Consider the following 14,603-nt stretch of genomic DNA (forward strand, 5'->3'; position numbering starts at 1 on the left):
GAGTGGTAGACATAGATGGCATCTTTTTTATAAGGAACATTGACACAGTTGAGAAAACATGTGTGCCTCAGGATCTATGGAGTGCTCTAAGGTGGATGGAACCTATGTGGAAACTTGATGAAGAGAGTGCTCATGACGTGTACCTCAAGTCAATTAGGTTCCAAGATAGACTAGCTTGGACTCATAAACAGAATCTTGAGTGAATGTGCATTACTTCTTGTACTCAACAATACATGATAAGAATAGTCAACACTTGTGGGATCCTCTAATCCACATCTCTCCTTGTGGATATCCTTGATCCATATCTCCACATCATGTAGTCCACATCCTAGGGTGGCTACTTTAATTCTTTCCTATACCATACCTTAGCCTCTAATTATGTGCTCATGGCACCACAACTCTCAACACCTCCCCTTGGTGCCATGATCCTTTGGCTACTGTAAGGTGGTCAGATGTGAGTTCCATTCCATCACCTCCCCTTAGCACATGCATTGCTACTTAAGGTGGTCCAGTGTGGATTTTACATGTCAATACGTCCCCTGGACTTCAGTTAACCCAAGAAAAATGTTAACCTAAGCTATCTACCACGTGTCACTTTGTAACCTAACCCAAGTGTAGTTAACTAATCTAACCTTATGGGTTAATCTCCTATCTGCCACGTGTCATTTTTCTTGTGAACCTTGGAGAAGGATGAGGATGTTGTGACAGAGGAGAAACGTCGATGGCACATCTGTGCTAGAGTGTTTTGCATAAACCTTCGTTGGAGGTAGCGATCCGAGAGCCTGCTGCTGTCGTTTAGAGATGGAGGGGCTACCCATCGTTGAACTAGAAGGTGAGCAGGTGGGATTTGGAATTGCTATTCAGAGAGGCATATGGCTAGCTGGAGCACAATAGATGCAAGGCATGAGCTTCCTGGGCTTAGCGTGGTCTCAGCCTAGCTAGCTTTCAATAGTAAGGAGTTGCTAATAGATGGTCTCAGGGAACAATTGCCTTAGGAAATCGTTGCGGCCAAGAGCTTGCTGTGTTGTTTGGAGAGCCAGTTATTACAAGGCATTGGCATTTCATGGAGCAGCTCTTACGGGTTAAAGCAGAGACTGTGTGCAGTCAGGTCGTTGGAGAGCTTAGGTGCTAGGCAAAGTTGGATGGAGATGGCTGTCTGAGCATTGGCTCGTTGAGGCTATTGCTGCCGTTTTGGCTATCGAGCCGATGATAGTGTAGACTGCTGCATTGAACTGCTAATGCATGTGGAGAGTGATCTTTGCCACTGCTAAAGCCTCCAATTGCTTGATGGCACTGCTATGTCTTGGAGTCATTCGCCTTTATTCATGGTTGATGAAGCTACTTAGCCAGGTTGAAGTCAGTGATGGAGGGTCATTTTTTTGGAGGCCAGTTGTCGACTCGGTAGCAAAAGTCATCTATTGTGTGATTCCATCGAGGTTGAGTGTCGGGAGCCGTTGCTCATGAGTGGGAAGGTGAAAGCTTGTTGCATTTGTTGTTGTGGATGTTGGAGCTACATAATTGTTGAGAGAGCCATCGTGGGCATTATGGAGTGTCTTGAGTTACTTGTCTCGGGAAGCCCTGGAGGTGGTACTACTATAGACGGACGTTGACGAAGAAGAGGTGCAATCGCAATGCTTGTGTAGCATAAGCTCTGCTATTGGCAGCTAGAGCATGCGTTGAAGGACCTTGGGCTATTAGAGGAGTCGCGTTGGCTTGTGGGCTGGAGGCGTGGGCTAGAGGCGAGGTACTTGAAGGATGCGGAGGCTGTAGTTCATTTGCTGTTGTACACATACTATGATAAATAGTTCGTTGCTATTGCAGTTTGTTGCTACAGCTCGTTGCTTTTTGTTGGATGCACTCCGTGGATGGAGAGGTTGTGTGTTGATGAAGCTTTGGCTGTCATTTGAGAGCCGGCTCTTGCATGAAACCTTTGGAGGAAGGCACTACTACTAGATTTTCTCCACTAAGAGCATTAAGCTCTCTCTCACACACACACACACACACACACAAATCTCTCATGAAATGTATGGATGGAAATTCTAAAAGAAATGCAAAGAAATCATCTCTCAAATGGACGAAATTTCTTACTTAAAGTGGATGAAATTCTCTCAATCTAAAACTACAACTAACCTAGGAGAAAACATGTGCTTCTAAGGCAAGCCTGTAACTAATCTAGGAGACTAGACCTAAGCTCTGATACCATGAGAAAACATGCATGCCTTAAGATCTATGGAATGCTCTAAGGTGGATGGAACCTATGTGGAAACATGATGAAGAGAGTGCTCATGACATGTACCTCAAGTCAATTAGGTTCCCAGATAGATTAGCTTGGACTCATAAATAGAATCTTGAGTGAATGTGCATTTCTTCTTGTACTCAACAATACATGATAGGCCTCTTATATAGAGAGTGCCCTTAGAATAGTCAACACTTGTGTGATCCTCTAATCCACATCTCTCCTTATGGATATCCTTGATCCACATCTCCACATCATGTAGTCCACATCCTAGGGTGGCTGCTTTAATTCTTTCCTATACCATACCTTAGCCTCTAATTATGTGCTCATGGCACCACAACTCTCAACAACAATCGCTAAAGTCTCTTGCAAAGTTCCAAGCTATGTTTAAAGCTATGTTCAATGCTATGTTTAAAGCTCACAAAGTCTACCTATCCCATAACACAACTAAAATGTAACACAAAACAGCAAGCATACAAAAAGGCAACAAACAATTGTAAACAAGCACTCTACAATAGGTCCGACTCCTTTTCAAACTATCAAAGAAGGTGACTCTACTAATGTATAGCACAACCAAACAACAACATGTACAAGCATAGTAAGACCAACATCGAGGCCACTATATGTCTACAACAAGAAGTAGTCAACAAGCACAAACATGGCAATGCTACACAACCATCTTATCTCACTTGGAGGTTCTTTCTTTCACTAGTCTAGTGCTTGCAAATTTCTATCCATTTTTATATCTCTTGCACAACTTAATTCCATTTCAAGGCCTTACCTCAATACCTCGTATCCTCCCTTGCCCATGGATACTCACGGTGAGGGTTTCATGACCATATCTAAGGATGATATTGACTACACTAATGAGCTTTGCTTTCCATCCCTGCCTGCAGACTACTCCGAAGATCATTTAGAGAGATTATGAGTCAAAAAGGGCCTGATAATAAATGGTTTAGCACAACTTAATTCCATTTCAAGGCCTTACCTCAATACATCGTATCCTCCCTTGCCCATGGATACTCACGGTGAGGGTTTCATGACCATATCTAAGGATGATATTGGCTACACTGATGAGCTTTGCTTTCCATCCTTGCCTGCAGACTACTCCGAAGATCATTTAGAGAGATTATGAGTCAAAAAGGGCCTACAAACTCTTTGTGAATATATTATGTGGCACAAATCCACATTAGAAATTCGAGCTCACATTGTGCACTCAAAAAAACTACTCCAACCACCCAAAAACAAGGATAAACTTAAGATGACATTCACTTCACTACAACTCTTTAAGTTTCTTACACAATGTATAGGCAGTCTATGAGGCAAACTAGACTTCTTACTTTGAACATCGTACAAGCCCCTACTTCATTAAATCAAAACTACTCCAACACATATAGTTCCCCCTAAAGCAAGCTACCTGTTGTTACAGTTTCGAACCCCTGTGCCACATTGTCTGCACTCAAGACTTCAAAATCACAAATCCAATTCCAATGATCAAAGAACATGCACATAATTTTACAACACAATCTCTTCATTCCGAAAGCATAATCTTCCATCAGGCTTTACAAATTCATGCATATCTACAAACTTAGCTCATGGAAATGGGAAGCAAATGCCAAACCACAAAAGCATGCATGGATATAGACTTCTTTAAACTATATCCACAAAAGAGGTGCATATTTATGTGTGTATCTTCTACGTTGCAATTTCATATCATACCAAAAGCATTTAGAAAAATGGTTTACTTGCAATGTACAAAACTCCTAGAAGCGCCTCTCTTCCAACAAGAGGAATGGGGACAAAAAATCGTTGAATCAGTACTCTTTCAACAACTTTACCCATGATTCACAAGTATTAAGGACTCCTTAGGCACATTATTCTATAACAATTCGTGTTACTATGCAAAGGATTTGTTCTTACAATATGTTTTATTCCACATGTTTGGCTTCAAATTTGAAACACATCATTTCTATGGTGAATTGACAATGACAACTTTAGAAACTATAACACTTGCAGAAGAACCCCAAAAAATGTAGGTTCTCATAAAATACCCCAAAATGTCAACCTTTCCATGTAAAACCAAAACTCTAGAAAGAAAGAATACTCATTGGACAAAATACATGGTCATTACATTGGAAAACATTATTGAAAAAAATGCATCCATTTCCATGGCTAATGTAATGCACATCTTAAATTAGAAATACTTAATAGCATAAATGCGTGTCCAGACTACCAAATGTAAAAGCTCAGACATAAAAAAAGAGAAAAAGAAACATGATGACATTGTGCAAAGATGAGCCCAACAACCAAAACAATGACTACCCATCAAGGAATCGAATAGCATGACAACATTACAACAACAACCATAACAAAAGAAAACTTAAGTTCACAAATAATAGCAACAAAATAAAAGACAAAATGAACACACATAACAGATGACTACATAACATTACAAAAGTATTTGTTGCCATCTTCTTCCCATCTCTCTCCTTCATATTTCTTCCCTCTTCTACCCCGATTTTTGCTTAATCTTGTTGTCCCTCATATCCATACCATTTCCTGAGCCCTTTTAGTTGTAGTTTTCCCTTGATAGCATGCACTTTAGGCTTAGAGAAATATCCTCTTTGCTACCCATGTCGACACGTACTCTACCCGATGACCTCATGTTAAATTCTCTTTGCTAGAGACAAATTTCACCCATCACTCCTAGCTGCTATTGGAAGACCCTTTCAAGAAGATGTTGATGGCTTTTGAGCATGAATGCTCTAGTGGATGAGGATAAATGATTGAAAAACTAGTCAGGATTGCTTAAGCTCTCCTAGGTGACATTCTGCCATTTTGTGCCTGTCCTTGCTATTGGCCTTGGGTTGGTATACAAGCTTCACTTTGGCTTTAAAACCCCTCTCAAATTTGCTTCAGGGTGTTTGAATTGAGGTCTTCACTTTTCTCTGTTTTGACACTATAATTTTGGACAATTTTGGTGTTTGGATGCTTGATAAAAAATGCCGAGCTCTTGTTTCTCTTCTAATGCTTCAAATGTGAAAGAAAAAGCCAAAAAGAAGAAAGAAGCACCTAGATATGTCAATAGAAAAGTGACAAAGCTTGTGAAGAAAAATCCATATTATTATTCTAATGCAAAAAGATTAGGATTCTCTTATGTCATTGCTTGCAATATGCACTTGTATGGTTGAGATTTATAGCCATTTGTAAGAGAGCATAAACTACCTAATCATAAAGGTAAGACCCTCTCATTGCTACCTTTAAAATAGACAAATGTAATGGCCAAGGCTTTCATACTTGGTAGATGAAAATTAAATTTGTGCTTATGAAGGAGAATTATGGGATTTAGTTAAGCCAGGGAATCAGTCATCACAAGAGGGTTGAATCCACCACAACCAAGGGAAATGGGAAGGCAAGTGACTCCACTTCAATGCCATCAGCAAATGAAGTAACAAATTTTTTGGTAGCATCAACAAATGAAGAAACAAGTCCAGAATAGACCTAGAGAAGCTAGCTGATGTGAGGGAAGCAAAGAATAGAAGACAACTTACTCGAAAGAAGACAACGACAAACCAAAGTCTGCGCAAGGTCATGTCAAGGTGCATGCAGGGTTGTAGGGAGGGCATTTGTAGGGTAGGGGTAGGTTACAACTACTTAATCTTCCAAGATTTGATGGGTGGGAGGTGTGAAAATTCAAAATTTGTGGGAGTATCAAAATTTTCAGTGGATGGTTCTCCCTCTGGCGATGCACATCAGTAGAATTGGATATCCCAAACAACTGCCATGTGGCCTCAAATTCTTCAAAACACAAATAGGCCAAAGGGCATGCTATCGGGTTTGATGGTGTGTATTATGGAATGCAATGAACTTTGGCATGCTTATGAGCCATATAGCAAGCAAGTACATGGAAAAAGAATCAATCCAAAATTGTAAATAGTGTTGGATTTATTAAACGATCTTTGCACATGCACAAATTGCACATTTTCAACTTCTTCCATTTTAGGGTGAATCTAGATACCAATACCAAAAACTATCAATGTTTTAATACCACCATGCAGTAGTCCCACTAGTTTGGATTCCAAATTTTAAATCCGTTTTGGTTTTCAACAAATTTAAAAAAAAAGTTATGGAGCGTGCCCTCAAATGGGTGTGCATCACTTTAGCACAACATTGGAGGCCCATTAATCCATGCCTAATGTTCTCTTTTAGGTGTGCCATTGGGTTAAGGAGAAGCTCATGTAATGTACTTTTGAATGATTACTTGGTTGCATGTATGTACATAAAAAATTTTGATGTTTTTGAATAAATTGGTATATCCTATAGTCTTCACATGCCACATAGCACTTGAAATTCTTTGACGGTCTCGTTATAAATCCTTATTCCATAATTTTATGGTCTCATGTTCAAGCTTGGAATGTGTACTACAACTTGAAGACAAAACTTGCCAAATTTCATTGAGCAATGCATAAGTTATGGGTCATGCAAGATACCTATATATAGAAACGTCCCAGAACCTCACCAAAAATGGCTACACCCAAGCAAACAATGACTCATTGCACTTCGCTTAATGAGTATTAATGCAAAATTTCAAGTTATATATTGAATTGGGTTTTTGGCATAGCATTTTTGTGTCATGTCCTAATGTATCCTATAGCCATGTTTGGTAGTGCTTAAATGGGATCTCTCTCTCTCTCTCTCTCTCTCTCTCTCTCTCTCTCTCTCTCTCTCTCTCTCTTTGCATGCACGTGTGTGCGTGCGTGCGTGTGTGTGTGTGTGTAGGTAGAAAGATAGATAAATAGAAATATAGATAAATATGTGTGTGTGTGTGTATAAATATAAATATAAATATATGAATAAATAAACAATATGTATATGTAAATATTGAGAGAGTTTGTCAAACTCTACGAAAGACAAAAAGGTCTAAGAGACTATGGAAACTTGATACAACAATTAGTAAAAAGTCCCAAACTTGGCTATGTCACCTCCTTCGGGCTATTTATCCCATCTAGATCACACTCTAGGTGGAATTTGGCTTAGCATGTTGATCTCATCTATGTGCCATGATTAGTTGGTCTCTTTGTCTTGAAAAATGATGTAACCGTCAAAAATACATCCATATACTGTTGCTATTTTTGTCAAAAAATCAGTTATCAATGTCAATACCAACAATATTTGCAATGTTAATTTTGATGTTTTCTTATTGATAGTAATTGTAACACGTCTCAAACTTTTGAAACAAAATTTTCAATGTACTTTCAATCGAAAAAAGTGTTGAAATTCATGTCAATGGTTAAAGTGTATGTAGCTTTTTCTTGAAACCATACCATAAAGAAATAGCACTTTTTCTTGGTAACTAGATTGAGGAGCTCGATTCTTGGTCTTAAAACTTCTCTCTTTACATGATTGTACTCCCACATTGAATTATATATGTAAAGTGTCAAATAATTCAATTCAAGACTTTTGTAAAATTAGAGTTCCATTTCCAATTTCACAATGTCTAGTATGGCTTGTAGATTGATCTTCACTCTTGTATAATATAATTCCATTCAATTAAAGGATAGTAGTTTTTCTATGAAATTTTTTTGTACCTATATCATGTGGAACATGTGATTTAGAGACAAAATTTCTCTTGCATTCCTTATAAGAAGATTAGGCAATGCAAAAAAACCATCCATTTTTAAGTAGAGGATTTTCTTTGAAAATTTTCAGTATTACATGAGACAATATGAAACACCTGACACGATTTCATTGAGATTGATGCAAATTTGGTTGGTGCCAAGATCATTAAATTTAACATGCTCAATGCAATGGGTTGGATATTCTTTTTTTTCCCACAATTTCTCAATACAAAATGACAAAAGCCAACCGTCTTGAATTTTTCCACAATCTTCACATACTTCAAGCAGCAATTGCCCCAGAATGTTAGCTGTTGAAATGCAAACAAAAGTAATAGTCTCATAATCTAATAATGGAAGAGCTATGATAACAACTTGTTGGTAGAAACATTTGACAATGAAATGATACCGATATCAAGTCATCTACATCTTCACCACCATCACCAACGATCATCCATTTTCGCATTGAGCTTCCTAACTTGACGTCTGTAATTGCCACTGTAGCTAGAGGAAGGTCATTCATCTACCCTTTTTTAATGAGATCTTTGCACTCTTCCTTGTATTTTGAAATGGATGTCTTTGGGAAAAATATTGGATCAACTATGAACGGTTCGAAATGCTCAATCCTAGTGGAAGGGTTAAAAATTAAGGTGTAATCTGACATTCCACCGTCATTGCAGGTATTCCTACTATAGACTGGGAAGTAGGTCATCTTTATGCATATTTAAGGTTTTATTAAAGTCTACCTCACCTATGGTGGCAAGGGTAATGCATTTGCCTCCTTCCCTATTAGTTAAATCAAATTTTAGACTCTTTGGGTAGGCAACACTTTGTAGGGCCCACGTACCATATTTGTTGAGGACTTTCCCCTCAAATATTCCATTTTTTATGGACAGATCTATTTCATGTATCAACAGAGACCTATCATTAGGGCAGTACTCAGCCTCTTCGCTCAATTGGTTTAAGGATTCTACATTCAAAGTATTGGGGGAGTTCTCTTGCTTCTTCTTTCATTTGTTTCTCATCTCTAGTTTCGATGTCATGAAAGTATCTCTTGATGGGATAACTTGTCTATAGTTACTACAATGCAACTTTGATGATAGTGCATCATTGTCATGAGGAAGAATTCCTTCGTCCTTGTTGTAGCAATTGCTGGAATTTGAAACAACCACATTCACTATTGTGCCTTCAACATAACACGTTAATTATGAAATTACAAGTGCATACTAAAGCTTTCACTCCATGCTCTCCTATAATCGTTCCAAATTACAATTGCTCAATTTGAAAATCTAAATCATAGACTATGCACACTATCATTTTTTTAATTGGCAAGAAATCACATACAAAACATAGTGAGAAGATCCATATACTATGAAACATCAATGTTACATAATATGAGTGTTCACTTACCTTACAGTACATCTAATGATTCATGTTATAAGATAATCCATATGACAGAAATATGACCTTATATCCATAAATATAATAGAAGGTCTTGCTAGAGCGTAAAGTATGAAAGTGGTACAAAACTCAAAGAACCTATGTCTTAGATATCATAAGGCTTCTCAAATCTATGTGACCATGAAACTTACCCATGTGCACATCAAGGTTCTAATTGTATAAGTACATGTGTGTGCTCATAAACTTTGAAAATCCTAATGACCTAGCAGTCTCATAGTACCAGGGCTTCCTTATAGGCTTTCTTCTCCTCTTCTTATGATTGATCTTCTTCTTCTCTTTAACTTGAACATAATTTGAGTTTGAAGATTCATAAAAAAGGGCCACTTTGCTAGGAATTTTGCGAACAATGTAAAAAACTTGTAATGTACTGTTATGGATAAATTTGACCAAAGCAAAAGGCATAAATATGTGTGTATGCTTGTATGTGTGGCAATAGTATAATAAAATATGGTGTGCATAAGGCCCAGGGTTGAGGTGGCACGGCATCACCATGTGCCACCCTTCCATGTAAGAGGACCAATAAGGTGTGTTGTACATAATCCATGGTAGTCATAATATAAAATGATAAGGTGGCATGGGTCCTCCATGCATCACCCCTCCACCTAGGCAGTCCCACACCTGCATTTAGTGAGATATGGCCCAAGGACCATGGGAGAAGTAATATAAAATAGGTGGAGATGGATATTATATTGGATTATTCCGTCCATGTAGGATAGGCCCATGTGGGGGGGGGTGTAGAAAGTCCAAGAATGCAAGTTAAATAATGGAAAAGTAGGATGAGGTGGCAAGATTCCTTGTGCCAACCCTCCACTTGTCCTCCTAGATGTTTGAACGTACTATAAAATTGGGAAGAGGCCAAGGGAGTGTCTTAGACTTGGGATATGGGGGTTGATGTATGTGGAAAAATGAGGCAAAGGGTTGTCGCACACAATTGAGAGTGTGTAACCACCTAGCCCACATGGAACACTCTTCCACACACACCATGCATGTGGGAGGATGCATTTATTGGGAGAGACCCCCTCTCTTGGCTATAAAAGGAGGGGGCTATTCCTTGATGGGGCACGCTCATTCTTGTAAAGCCACCTAGCTAGTACTTTGATTTCTTCCCCCCCACCTTTCCTTTCAAATAAAGCATGACCCTCCTCCCTTGATGTCTCCATCTCTACATGCCTTGTCCCATCATGTACATGCTCCTCTTCCCCCTCTCCCTTCCCCCTTGTGGCATAGTCCCTCTCTTCATTCCCACCCCTCTTAATCCTTTTTCCCCACATATGTTAATGCTTCTTCCCTCACGTTCCCTTTTCCTCTATGGCCCTCGAGCATCACCATGCCTTGCATCTAGCATCATGTCTCGAATTATTTCCTAGTTAATAGTACTTACAAGGGTCAATATCAAACCCTTATCTTGCTAATATCATGTGCAAGCACCAACAAAGGTGTTAAAACTCGAGCACATATAACTACATGACATTTTACAACTATTATCCCATACATGCTCTCACTATCTTCGAGCTATCTTCATAACCATTTAATCACTTATTGCTAAAACACAACACAACTCTTAAAATCATTTCAAAATCCTCCTAAAGTGTATATGAGCTATTGAGGCAGACTACATGATTAGGGGACAAGACACATATGATATTTGCTTGTCTATCCTAATCATAGTAGTAGCTAGCCAATAATTTGCATTTACCATGTAGCTAGCCAATAATTTGCAATCGCCATTATAGAATTATGTGAAAAGTATGGGTATGTACAAGTGCACCAATGCTGCTTTATTGCCAACCTGACAAAATAAGAAAAGGAATTTAAACACATAAAATGAGGGGACATGGAAGAACATATGCATATGTAAAAAGTATTACATTGACATGGACCATATGTACAAGTCATCATTTCATAGAAGCTAAAGCAATGAAAATTCCCAAGTATAATGATTTCAATTAACTACCCCTTCACAATCATATTCTACAATATGTTCACAATTTTTAACCCTCATGTTCATCCAAACATTGTGCATTAGCAAGTACATCTTTAAAGAAATAACTTGACTACATGTGTGTCCAATGATTTCATTAAGGCAAATACAATGACAATCCCCAATTAGTTTATGCAAATCTGCACAATGATTTTGATAGACTACTCCATGACAATCATATTCTACAATATCTTTGTCATTTTCACCATTGATGTACATCCAAAAATTGCCCATGGGCAAGAATATCCTTAAAAAATAAGCACACCACTAGTGTTGCACATTATGCATACATCTATCATATCTTCAAATAGGCACGTAGGAGAGCAGAGTAGGATTGCTGTAGCAGCAAGAGAAAGAACGAGGAAGGATACAATAGGTAAGGCAGAGGTAGCATGAGGTTGTAGCCATAGTGGGGCTTGCTGTAGCCACATCATCCACCAAAATTAGCAACATGGGAGAAGCAAAAAGGAGCAATGAGACATCACAGTATGAGTTGTAGCCATTATACAAACACCTATTGCATACACAACAAGTTGGAGGAGGGGGGATCAATTCCACAGATCTTAATTAAGACACCATTACACTGTCACAATGATTTTCTACAATATGTTTATTTTCAACCCTCTTGTACATTCAAACATTGGCCAAGAGCAATATATCTTCAAAAAAAAAGCTAAACTACATGTGGGCCTGATGATTTTGTAAAAGAAAATGCTTGCCTTTGAGGGACGCCTTTGTTTGGTCTTGGTAAAGGTCCATCTCTTTGGCTTGACCCACTCCCACAATCCCAATTTTCTGCTTGCATATTGCAATTGCATTCATTATCCTATGGTTTACCTCCTCCTAAAGGCCTTAGGTTGATAATGAGAGCTGAATTTGTCATAGTGAAGGAATTTTAATGGAGTTGTGCATTAAGATTGGGATTCAAGGGGATTTAGTTCTTTTCATTTGGAACATTCTGAAATTTGGTAGAGAACTTTAAGTTTTTGGAACTGGTTTGATCATGGTGACTTAGGTCTCTTGGAATTCAAAAAACATTCTCACTTATCCTTTTAATGGTGCACATCATTTAGTCATGACTGTATTTCAAGATATGATAGATGCATAACTTGCAATAGTGAGGGCTTGCTAAGTTTTAAGGGTATCCTTGCCCATGGGCAATGTTTGGATGTACATGAGGGGTAAAAATGATGAACACATTGTAGAATATGATTGTGATGGAACTGAAATTATTTTGTGTAAAGTACTTGGAAATTTTAATTCCATTTTTGGATGTACATGAGGGGTGAGAATGATGAACACATTGTAGAATATGGTTGTGATGGGGTAGTGAGCTGAAATCACTCTGTGTAAAGTACTTGGAAAATTTAAAAAGGAAAAAATCTAGACTACATGTGGGTCCGATGATTTCATAAAAGCAAATGCAATTAAAATTTTCACGTACTTTACATAGAATGAATTCAGCTCACTACCCCATCATAACCATATTCTACAATGTGTTCATCATTTTCACCCCTCATGTACATCAAAAAATGGAATTAAAATTTCCAAGGAATTTACACAAAATGATTTCAGTTCACTACCCCATCACAACCATCTTCTTCATCATTTTCACCCATCATGTACATACAAACATTGCCCATGGGCAAGGATATCCTTAAAAATTAGCAAACCCTTACTATTGTAGGTAATGCATCTATCATATATTGAAATAAAGTCATGACTAAATGGTGTGCCATTAATAGGATAAATGGGAATGTTTTGTGAATGCCAAGATTCATCTTCGACATTCTCAACAAAAGATTAGATTTGAGTCACCATGCTCAAACTAGTTCAAAACTTAAAGTTCTCCATCAAATTTTAGAATCTTCAGAATTAAAAGAATTGAACCCCCTTGAATACCAATCTTAATGCACAATTCCATTCAAAATCCTTAACTATGACTGAACTCAGCTCTCATAGTCAACCTAAGACCTTTAGGAGGTAAACTACGAGATAATAAATGCAATTGCAATATGCTACTAGAAAATTGGGATTGAGAATGGGCTAAGCCAAAGAGATGGACCTTTACCAAAACCAAACGAAGGGGTCCATAGGAGGCTTTTAGTATTTAGCAAGCATGAGGTTTGACATGGCAAGCACAAGTTTGCACCAAAGGTGATGCATATAGAACTAGTTGACCATCAACGCTCTCTTAACATTCCATCAGCCAACCAATAAATTGTGAATTGCAATAACTAGGAGTCCAAAGATGAGTCTACAACAGGCAATAAACAAAGTGGTTGCACCAGTCATAGGTGATTGCCAGTGATGTACAAAACCAAATGCCTACCTAAGAAAAATTAACTCAAGATCATAAGACATGTTTGATGAATAACCTCATAAGTCAAGCAATTTAGACTTTCGCGACATGTAGCTAAAGACTAGCATCACAGTATACATCTTCCCAATCTCAAAATAGACTTTCGTGACATGTAGATCAAGACTAGCATCACACTATACATCTTCCCATTCTCACAAAAAACATTCTTTCTATCATCTACACACCTATAAACTTCCTCTTCATTCTTGTCATAATGAGTAGGACACATTATCAAATGTGCAGCATAGAAATATAGAACAAAGACACGAAAGCAGGGACATACAAAAATCCAAAAGACAACCTTTGAATATGAGTAGTATGACAAAATATGAAGAGGGGAGAGGAGAAGAGTGGAGATGAGGAGAGAGGGCACAGCTAGAGAGCACATCTAGTCTCTCTATGCCAACATGGACTTAGGTAGAACAGAATAAGTGTGTAGAGTAGCAGCAAAGCTCCGCTTGCACTTGCATAAAGCTAGAAATAATCCCTCTTAGAAATCCAACTTGCATGTTCTACATGCAAGTTCTACATGCAACTCCTACATGCGAGTTCTACATGCAACTCCTACATGTGAGTTCTACATGATGCGAGTTCTACATGCAACTTGCAGCTCCTACATGCAGGTTCTACATGTAGAGAGAGAATGTAGAGAGAGAAGCTCTCCAACTTGTATAAATACCCATTAATGGAATGAATCCCACACTCTTTGGGGCATTGTGTTGAGTTCTACTTTGGTATTCCAAGCAATTGTCTCAAATGTCCATGCTTCCTTGCACTCCACATCCAAAAGCATGTCCTAACCTTGCAACTCCTCCTCCCCTCTCCTCCAACCTTGCAACCCATCCTCTCCCTCTCCTCCTCCTTCCTCCTCCTCCCTTCTCCTCCTCCTCCTCCCTCCTCCTCCCTTCTCCTCCTCCCTCCTCCTCCTCCTCCTCCTCCTCCTCCTCC

The sequence above is a fragment of the Dipteris shenzhenensis genome, chromosome 10 (assembly GCF_047967505.1).
Source record: "Dipteris shenzhenensis isolate YYH24624 ecotype China chromosome 10, Dip_SZ_1.0, whole genome shotgun sequence".
NCBI classification, from domain to species: Eukaryota; Viridiplantae; Streptophyta; class Polypodiopsida; order Gleicheniales; family Dipteridaceae; genus Dipteris; species Dipteris shenzhenensis.